Genomic DNA, 10,781 nt, shown 5'->3' on the forward strand with positions numbered 1-10,781 from the left:
GGAGTGTAACGAATCTTGCTAATAATCCTTAGCAAGACAATAATCTTTAGCACTTGAAAACTCTTTGCAGCAAACAAAAATTATCTTGGAAAGTGTCCACGGAATTTCAGTCGGAGCCATCTCCTTTTCAAAAACATCATGAATCCAAAATCTAGGAGACAGATTTTAGAGAATTGCTAATATTCCTGGGACAGTAGCAGCATGGGCTAATCTAAGCTTAACCTTATTTCACACTTAACTGCCTGATGTGACTGCACGAAGCACTGTTGTTGCATTTTATCACTAGGCAAATGTTCTCTGCAAACAGCATTCATTCTTCTGGTTTTTCTCTGCAGGAGCAACATAAAAGAGGCGAAGACGCCGAAGAACCAAAGATATCGGTAGCCAAAGCCTTCAAAGCGCAGGGAGAGGTAGCGTTAGAAGATCACTACTGCTTTCTTTCAGGAGAGATGGAAATGTTGCTGTCGCTGTACCAACCGTTAGCTTAGACAACAGTAAGGCGTAAGCAAGCCCTGCACTGGGATGATGATTTGCTTGGCCATCTCATGGGGAAAGTATATACAGGGAGAAGCTCTTAAACTTTGTTGCTTGTAAGTAAGCCACATTTCGATAGCAAATCATTGATCAGGAAATATCAACCTACTCCTAAAATTCTGAACTTTGGAGTAAAAAGTTACAGTAATGAACATGTTACAGTAATGGACTAAGACTGAACCTGCAATCCCAAAATTTTGTCCCTTTCATTGATTCTGGAGAAAAAAGGAAGAGATTGCAGCTTCACCTGGGCACGACTCGTGCACGGGCGGAAGCTCCGGCCGCCGGCAGCCGCGGGGAAGAACGAGGCGGTGGTTGTGCGTAGGCGCCGGCTTCGCTCTGCTCTGCCTGTCACGACCGCCGTGTCCGCTCCCGCGCTTGGAGAAGCCGACCTCCTCGTCGAGGCCCAGCTCCGGCTCGCCGGTGCTCCGGTACGCTCCCTCTGCTCCGGCACGCTCCCGCTGCCCCGGCTCGCCGCAGATCGACACCAAATCGGCACTTGACGGAGGGGAACGAGGCAGTAGCGCGGCGTGGGGGAAGCAAGGCGGCGGCAAGGGAGGGGGAGCGGGAAGCATGGGGCGTCGCCGGCGTGGGGGAGAGGAGAATGAGGAAAAAGAAGGGGGGACTGCGGGTATGTCGGGAAAACCCAAAAATGCCCTGTTGACGGACGGAGGGAGTAGATGATGTTGCTTTTGGCTTCTTTTAAATGTGGACTCAAGATCGATGTTTTCAAGCTACTACGAGTATTTGCTGCTTCCCACGCTGGAGTTAGATGGTAACAAAGGAAAGAGCTCAACTGCCAACGGCAACATGAAATGCAGCTACCGAAATACAAAGATGGCTACCACCCTATGTCAAACTTTGGTTGTAACAGAATATTGTGAGGACATGTTATTCTAAAAGAATAATCTGGGATCTGCTCAAAAAAAAAAGAATAATCTGGGAACAAGTTAGATTATCTGGGAGTAACCTGTTGTTCTTGTTCTTGTAACAGAACATGATTACAGTTGTTAAACTTGCAAAGATTGGACTTTTAACTGCACTGTTGCCATCAGTCTATTATATCAAACCACATCTATCAAACAAGTTTTTATGGAAGGGGATTGAAAACTTGGGGATGTGAGGGGAATTGAGGGGATTTGGTGGAAGGAAGGGATTCACCAAATCCACCCGTATCCCTGCCTCCCAAAACCTCTCAAATCCCGGGAAACCAAAATTCTAAAGCAACAATTAATCATAATATAATCCCAATGTCCACCTACTTTAAATTCACAGTTCCAAGCAAGGTGCATACAAGTTCACAGAGTTCACAGAAAACCAAGAGGATCATAGAAGTTCACTTTCACTAGCTGGTGCAATGGGAGTCTACCAAAATAAAGTACAAGTTGACTTGTGAGAATTCACAGAACCAAGAGGATCATACAAGTTCACTTGTCACTAGCTGACCAGCTGGTGCAATGAGAGTCTACCACAATAAAGTACCAAGTTGACTTCATAGCAAAAAATAGTGGGGAGTCAGAAAGAGAGAGCACAGCATCTGGTACTGATTACTTCCTTTTGATCCATGGTTTCCTCTTGATCAATGAGACGTGTAGCAGAGACTACATGCCTAATTCCGACCGGTTTCATGCTCTTCCTGGGTGTTTTCTCAGTCTCAACCTCCACTGCTGTGATCCATAACGTATTATGGTGGTCACGGTGCTTGATATGCAAACCTATATATACAAAGAACATTAGAGGTGATGGCATCTTTCATGAAATGCATGAGAGAGAGAGAGAGAGAGAGAGAGAGAGAGAGAGAGAGAGATTCACCTTGCACCACCCAAAACAAGATGGCACCCGAGTTGACATCTTTGCCAGCATAATCCAAACACATCCTTTCAGTCTTCCAATTTTCATTCTCCCATGAGAGTGGCAAAAATATTGGGATGTCTAGGTACACACAATGATCTTCATCGACTAGTTCATAAGCAGCAAGCCCTTTTCCTGAGCATGTGTAGATAAAACCATCCACAAATACACATTTGCCATTTAGAAAGCGGTATCTAGACATATCCCTTGGCAGGTATTTTCCCCATGGAGCCCAAGGCATAACAAGATGCCACTTCTTGGAATCCAGGTCAAAGTGAAAACAAGAACATGTGAGAGTATCACAGACTACAAAGGAATTATCACTCACTACTACATATCCGGACAGCTCAACCTTCCTGTCAAGAATATTAGAGTGATCTGTCATGCAGCGCACCCATGAGATGGATCCAGGAGGACAAACAAGGAAGGCCTTACGGTAAACTTGGAGAGTTTCAGTAAGAGCAAGAGTTGTCCTACCAACTTGGATAACCATGACAAAAGGATCAATAGGAGAAACAGGCCGCCGTGCTTGCAAATCTAAATGCTCACATCTGGTGTCCAGGTTAAGCACATCCATGCCATCTTTTAGGAATGAGACAGCATGTAGTTTTGAGTCAAGGAGAAAAAAATGCCTCGGACCACGATCATCTCCATGTACAATGTAATGTGGCTTGAGAGGAGTCGCTATTCCTAACATTGAACTCAGATCTGGACTCAGATCCATGAGACTTGTTTTATAGATAAATGATTGTGAACCAGCTTGGCAGATGATAAATAAGAGCTCATTGTCCATATGTGGCTTCACATAGGGAGAAGGAGGACCTGGTGGTAGAAGATGCCTGCATGCAAGAAGCAAAATATGTGTGTCATGCACAAGAAACTTAATTGGAATGACATATCTAAGCCAAGCTCAAGCTTGTGGATCAATACCTGCAGCGAGCATGAAGCACTCCCTCTTGGCGGACTTGAGGCGGCAGCACCTTGTTATCCTTATACTCTCTAATATAATTAATAAGTGATTGATTATATTAGCGGCCGGACAGAAGAAGATTAATACTGCATTTGTAAGTAAGATGAGACGACCAAAATGAATGCATGGATCGGATTAATTAGTGGACAGAGAAACTTACTGGAGAAAGCATAATTCAAAATCTTGGATGTCTTCGATGGGCAACAACATGTCGAGCTGGCGGGAGGTGGAGTGCAGGAGCTTGACATGGGAGGGCTCAGGGCCAAGGCGGAAGGTGGAGATAACGGCGTGCAGGTGGTCGGTCCGGCATGGGAGCCCCACATCGATCAAGACGGAGCACATGACCCCGCAGCCGAGATGGGTGAGGAGGCCATGCGCTGTGCTTCTGTCAACATAAGGAAATATAATGTCCACAGGGGGATCCATCTTCAGACTTCCCTCTTCATATCCCAGCTTGTATGCATAGATGGCATCTTTGCGGAGCATGTAGATGGCATTGCTTTCTTGTGCATAGAGGCCACGGCCAAGGATAGGGACGTAGCGCTTGGCGTCTGAGGTTTGGGTTACCTTGGTCCAGCCCAAGTCAGTGGAGGAACAGTTGAAAGTGAAGAAAAGGCCGTTTTGGAGGGAGAGCAGGATGAGGGTGCCCCCCTCACGGCCATGGCCAGGGAGCACCGCGTAGCCCTGGAGGAAGTCAAGACCCCATATGCTGGGGCGGTAGGGCTCGAATTTGCAAAGTTGGACCAAGGGGATCCCGACCTGCTCCCAACGTTGTGCGGCTGCGCGCTCTTCCTCTTCAATGACCAGGCGTTGTACTCGGAGACTGAAACTCGTGGCAGAAGAGTAGGTAGCCGACACGGCCCATATGTGGCCGTCGGCGGAGATGGGCATGCACCAGCCACGCATGCTTGGATCCAGCGGGGGAAGCGGTACTTCGGCCGGCGGTTCCTCCTCGGCCGGCAGCAGCAGCTGCAGGCCGTCGGCTTGCGCATTCTCGACCAGCTGCAGGAGGCAGAGCGAGCGGCCGTCGGGAGCCAGGGTTGCGCTGGCGCTTGAGCTGCACCCCTGCCGCTTCTTGAGGTCGTGGAAGATCTCGAGCGTGTCGTCGCTCTGACCTGAAATCCGCCCGGACCTCGCCACGCGAAAACGGTGGACGCGTAGGGCGCCGCTCTTGACGCCGACGAGCAGCGACCAGGCGGGGCTCTCGTCGGCGTTGGAGGGAATGTCGACGAAATCATTGTCGAATTTGACCTCAATGAAGGGGTCGGAGGGGTCAGGATAGGAGCGCTTCCTCTCCCTCTCCCTCTCCCTCTCCCTCTCCCTCTCCTCCGCCGCCCCCATCTTCCCCTCCGCTTTCCCCTCCTCAGCCGCCGCCATCTTCGGGTTAGGGTTAGGGATTTGGGGACAAGTGGGGCGACTAAATCCAGGGTGCTCGAAACACGGGCGTTTGCTTCGTGCTGCAGTATGACCCGTGCCACCACCAGCCACACCAGTTGGGCCGGCCCAACTTTTGCTGCTGGATTTTAGGGCAACTGGGCTCCGGCCTCGTCTGTTTAGGGGTAAACGGACACAAAACGCGGCCCAATGCATGGGAACAAAAGGGGACAAATGTCGGTTTTCGGTCCACTTTTGACCTATTCCCCGCCTAACTTTGGCCCGTCTTTGCGTCCAAACGGACACGCGCGAACGGGTGCGGCGTGTGCCCTTGTCCTCCCCTGGCCCGCCCATCAGGGACACAACGCCCCTTTTTACTATCCTCCCATATGCCTCCCTCCCTGCCCCACTCCCCCCCAGGGCGCGGGGTCGGAACCAGTCGTCAAGCTTGGCTCGGTCTTTGCCGTTGGAACGGAACTTGCCCATTCTAAGGCATCTGGTTGGGCCAAGGTGACTGCCGAGGATCTTGGAGAACGCATCCAAGCTTTTGCGATAACCATGGCAGAGCTCGTGGGTGTCGATGAGGTCGAGAGGGGTGGAGTTCCATAGGGGGCACCACCGCCTGGAAAGGACAGTTGTTCGCGCCCCATATTTGGTTGGGCGGAGGGAGATGATGGCTGTCAACATATCATCGGGGAGGTTGTTGATGATGTCTAGGCCTGCTGGAGTCGCTTGCGGTTCTTGCTCGCCCCACCTCCGCTTGTTGGCAGCCCCGTTCTCCACCTCCGGAGTCTCCTTGTCAGCGGCGCTTTCTGATAGAAGTGGGAGTACAGGGAATATTTAGTTAAAACAGGCACTACAAAAAAAAGACACATCCGTGACATTTTGGGCCGAACGAAATTTTTTCCTGTCATACTTATGACACTTCTATGACGATAATTTTGACAAAACCCGATATCATCATAGATGTGGTGGGCTCCTACTTCTATGACAAAAAATCATGACAGAAAATGGGCTTTTCGTCCTGGGAGGGCCGGAGACGCAGCTGCATGACATTCTTTGGGTCGTCCATGACGGAAAAAATCATGGTAGAAGTGAGGGCGAGGAAAATATCAGGGTGTTCCCGGTTACGGTGGGTGGTCGGGGCCGAGCGATGCACGGAGGTTTGCACGTTTCTCTCGTACACGTACGTGCGTGGGTGCGAGGCGTTGGGCTCTAACTGAACCCGAGCGATTGCACTACAGGCTACGCGTTACTGAACCCGAGCGATCGATCGATGGCTGTTAACTGAACCCGATCGAGCGATTCCTTCGCTACTGCTGCTAACTGAAGCCGATCGATGCCGCCTCTGGATGAACAGTGAGCGTTGTTGGGGGGTGTGGATGAACAGTTCCCGGTGGAGGGTTGGATGAACAGGACCCCGTGGTGTTGCCGCTGGATGAACAGGACCCCGATCGATCGAGCCGGTTGGGCGTGGATGAACAGGACCCCGTGGAGGGCTGGATGAACAGGACCCCGTGGAGGGAAGGTTGAACAGTAGCCGGTGGAGGGTTGGTTGAACAGTAGCCGGTGAAGGGCTGGATGAACAGTAGCCCGTGGAGGGGTGGTTGAACAGTAGCCCGTGGAGGGGTTGATTGAACAGTAGCCCGTGGAGGGGCTGGTTGAACAGTAGCTGGTGGAGGAGCGGTGGAGGCTGGATGAACAGGAGCCCGTGGATGAATAGTCGCATGTGGTGGCTGGAAGAGGTCGATGGTGGATGAACAGTAGCCCGTGGAGGCAGTCGACGGTGGAGATGAACAGTATCCCGTGGAGTCCCGTTTTGCGGTACGCCACACCCCTCCCGATGAACATGACCCCGCTTCGACCGTAGCGCTCCAACACAAGTCTGTTTCCTCCGTTTTGCGGTACGCCACACCCCTCCCGGTCAACAGGACCCCGTTTCGACCGTAGGAGGTCCAACAGAAGTCCGTTTCCTCCGTTTTGCGGTACGCCAGACCCCTCCCGTGAACAGGATCCAGTTTCGACCGTGGCCGGTCGAACACAAGGCTGTTTTCTCCGTTCTGCGTTACGCCAGGCCTTGTTTCCATCGGCTGTTCCATCCAAGCCGGTTGGCTCCCGATGAACAGCACGCGTTTCGTTGCCTCCCGATGAACACGACGCATTCCGTTGCCTCCCCATGAACACGACGACGCAGTTTCTCCGTTCCGACCCAGCCATGTACACGAGCCCTGGCCGTATGTATGCGCGAGTAGGCGTTTGAGACCCGCCCGTATGTACGTACGTGGCCGTATTTACTTTCTTGCACCCTGGCCGCTGTACGTACGTGTACATTCTACGTGTGCGCCTCTACTACGACACGTGCGCGCCTCTACATCGACCAGTATGTACGTACACGTTCGTGACCAGAATGAAAACGTTACGTACGCTTCGACCAGGTGGTTCCCGACTGTCAGGCACTTCCTTGCATGCGGAGATGTAGCTGGTGGGTCCCAGCAGTCAGGGGCGAATCATTTTTATTTTTGCCCGTAATATGAACGCACTTCCTTGCATGCGAAGATGTAGCTGGTGGGTCCCAGCAGTCAGGGGGAAACGTTTTTTTCACGAAATACGGTGGCCCGTCCAGTGGGTCCCTGCTGTCAGGTGGAAGAATCATTATTTTGCGCATAATAAGGAGGCACTTCCTTGCTACGGCCATGGACCCAGCTGTCAGCCTCTCCACGTACAGTCCACTTCCGATGGATGTCGTTCATTGACCACGTTGACCACGCCGCGCCGAGAGCACCAGGGCGGTGGACGATGGCGAGGCCTAGGAAGGGAACGACACGGAGCCAGGGAAGACTCGGAAGTTGTTTCCCACGCGGAGGGGAGTACGAGGGTTTACTGGTTCGTCTGCCGTCGCCGGAGAATAATAGCAGGTGTGGGTGAGTAGAGATGAGCTGCTCCTGCTGCTGCTATATGATGAATTGCTATGAGCTGCTGCTGGTATATGATGAATTGCACACTGCTGCTGCTGCTGTATGATGAGTTGCTATGAGCTGCTGCTGCTGCTATATGATGCTTTCAGGTGGTGCTGCTATATGATAATAACCATTCACTTGGACCATCGAATTTTAATAAATAATTGTTCTTCATTTAAATGTGGGTCATGCGTTCTTCGTTTAAATTAGGCAATGGGATCTCTATGGAAGACATTGACCAAAGTAGATTGTGCCAAGTAGATGGTATCTTTGCATTTGCATTTTGAACAAATAGTGATGGTCAGTTTTCCTATCATATTAATTACTGCACTGGGTTCAATTTGTGATGTTTGCAAGTCAAATTATTTTTCATATGGGCAGCAAAATGAAAAAATATAATGCAATCTAGACTTTTCACTGATCATACCAAAGATAAGATGAAAAGAAAGGCAATGAAAAGAACTGGTTGGCTTATTACCTGGAGCTTATATTCACAGGTGCTTATTTTCTTAGGATAACTCATAATAACTGTCCCTAAGAAACTTGGCCAATAGAACTGACATACAAATAACATGTCATGATGATTGCAATGGACGAGTGACCTACCATAGCACACTGTATAGGCTCACCGCTGCCTCTCCTTTTTTGCGATGTTCCATGAAATTGCCACATACATCTTGTACTTTTTTATTTTGTAACCCTATCTGCAAGTTGACACGGCTAATTTCAGACATCTCTACATGATAATACATTGCATATCCCTTGCGCATATTTAAACCACCTATTAATGATTGTGTGCGTAGCATAAACTAGCCATGACTCTGTGTGCTGGACTAGCAGGCACTCTAAGGGATCCTAATGTAGTGCACTGGAATTCCTATATGCCACCTACGATTTTGTGTAATGTACTGCCTCTGTTCCTAAATATATGTCTTTGTAGAGATTCCAGTATGGACCACATACAGATGTATATAGATGCATTTTCGAGTGTAGATTCACTCATTTTGCTCCGTATGTAGCCTATAGTGGAATCTCTAGAAAGACTTATATTTAGGAACGGAAGTACGAGGTAGTATCATGTATGACATCTACATATCTAATTTAGCAGCCAGTAGTAGAAATCATTGTCTGCACAAAGGGATTACTGGTCAAAAATCCTAGCAAAGCACGCTGGCAGGCACACAACAATACAAGAGAGAGAGACACACTTACAAGATCATAGCAATGCCTCAGTCCAGGATCTTGGTTGGCCAAGCTGTTAGATCAGAAGAAACATCGTCCTTGTAGTTTTTGCCAGCCGCATAAAGGTAACAGCGACCTGTTAGTATATTTGAAGTACATCGGGCAGGTGATGCTGGACGGGTTTAAAGGTGACAAGTACCTAGGCCGTGGCGCGTGGTTGGCATCTTGCCAGACGGTGGGAATCAGTTTAGAAACATCAAGGGTGATGACACTGCGCTGGCTGTCGGGGTCCGGTAAGGAGATCTAGAACCGTCGAGTAGGGTGTTTGTGGAGCGGCTCCGGTAGGGTGGACTACGGTGTGGGCGAAGCGGATCTGTGGCTGTGGACGAGGGCGTCGGTGAAGCTGCTCTGGTGGTTGGGTTAAGGATGGTGTCGACGATGCGGATCTGCGGCCATGGACGGGGCGTCAGAAGCTGCTCCGGTAGGTTGGATGAGGGTGCAACGAAGCAGATCTGCGGCCGTGGACTTGTGAGTTGGCAAAGCGGCCCCGGTAGGGTTGAGAATGGTATAGGCGAAGCTACTCCAGTAGGGTTGACGATGGTGTCGGCGAAGCGGCTCCGGTAGGGTTGAGGAAGGTGTCGGCAAAGAGGATCAGAGGCCCTCGGTGGGGCAGCTCCGGGAGGGGGGTGGACGAAGCGTCTCCAGTGGGGAGTACGAATCAGCCGCTGCAGATGCGCTGCGGTTGACGAGAGTACCGGCGAAGCAGATCCGGTGTCGTGGACAAGGTCGGCACTGAATGGGATGTGGTACAGTGGTGGATGAGTAGCCTACTTGTTTCTAGTGGAGGTGGGAGGGGTAGATGCGGCCGCAGAAGCAGATCCGGCGAGGTGGACGCCGCTGGCAGTGAATGGGCTCTGGTACGCCGGTGGATGAGCATTCTAGGGTTTCGAGAGGGGAGGGGTAGAAAGGCCGATGAAGTACGGACGGCGTGATGTAAGATGCTCTGGTGCTGTGGAGTTAGTCATTTTTGCGCGAGGGGGAGAGGAAATGGGGGTGCCGTGTGGTAGGGGGATTCGGAAGTTACCAAAGCAGCCCCGACCTATTATGTAGATGAGGGCGGTATTGTTATTGTTGTTCTCCGTGCACCAAGGACAAAAGGGGAATTTCGCGTGCTAAAGACTAGGTGGCGGAAATTTTAGAAGGAGGCGGGAGATTTTGCCGCCAGCGGGATCGTTCGTATCCAGTTTTAACTAATTTTGGACCGTGCTAGTGGGAAGGTCACGCGAGACTATGTACATGGGGCACGCGTCAGCAGTTAATAACTGGTGTGAAGTCCACCCCAGAAAAAAAGACAATAACTCGGGATCATGCGCCGATAACTTGGACGTTCACACGGGCGCGACCAATCGTACGGGTGTAGAGGCGCGTTCACAAAAAAAGGGATCAAGCACTCAGCCTATGTATTTCTCGTGTAAATAGATAATTTAGTGCCATTGGTTATTTACTTTAAACATAATGCATTGACGTGTTAGTGTAGAGGCGCACAAAAAGAAATGGATATTGTAGTCCCACAAAAGAAATGGATATTGTAGTCCGCTACTTAAAAGTGTTACCTCATATGATTACATATCCTCCATTTCATAAATTGCGTACCCGTTGAATTCATATATGAATATTACATATATTACTTCATAATAGAACCTTAAATCATCCAAGACTAATGAATTTGAATGCAAGAGTAACAATGGTGCATGTACATGATAGCTACATTGGTTGTTTGAAGAAACATCACTGTAACTTTGGCATGCACAATTGAAAAGGTTTATTTAGATAGAAAAAAATGTCATATGTGAGTGTCCAATCTTTATAGCGTTGAATCGATATTGTACCTTTGGCCACGATACGAAGTAGAT

The 10,781-nt window shown here is 50.0% G+C and overlaps 1 pseudogene; it reads right to left on the minus strand.

The window, feature by feature from the left end:
* Nucleotides 1-1,750: 1,750 nt before the first annotated feature.
* LOC109731572 (uncharacterized) lies at nt 1,751-4,757 on the minus strand (annotated as a pseudogene).
* Between the last annotated feature and the right edge of the window lie 6,024 nt (nt 4,758-10,781).

This window comes from Aegilops tauschii, chromosome 2 (assembly GCF_002575655.3).
Source record: "Aegilops tauschii subsp. strangulata cultivar AL8/78 chromosome 2, Aet v6.0, whole genome shotgun sequence".
Classification (NCBI taxonomy): domain Eukaryota; kingdom Viridiplantae; phylum Streptophyta; class Magnoliopsida; order Poales; family Poaceae; genus Aegilops; species Aegilops tauschii.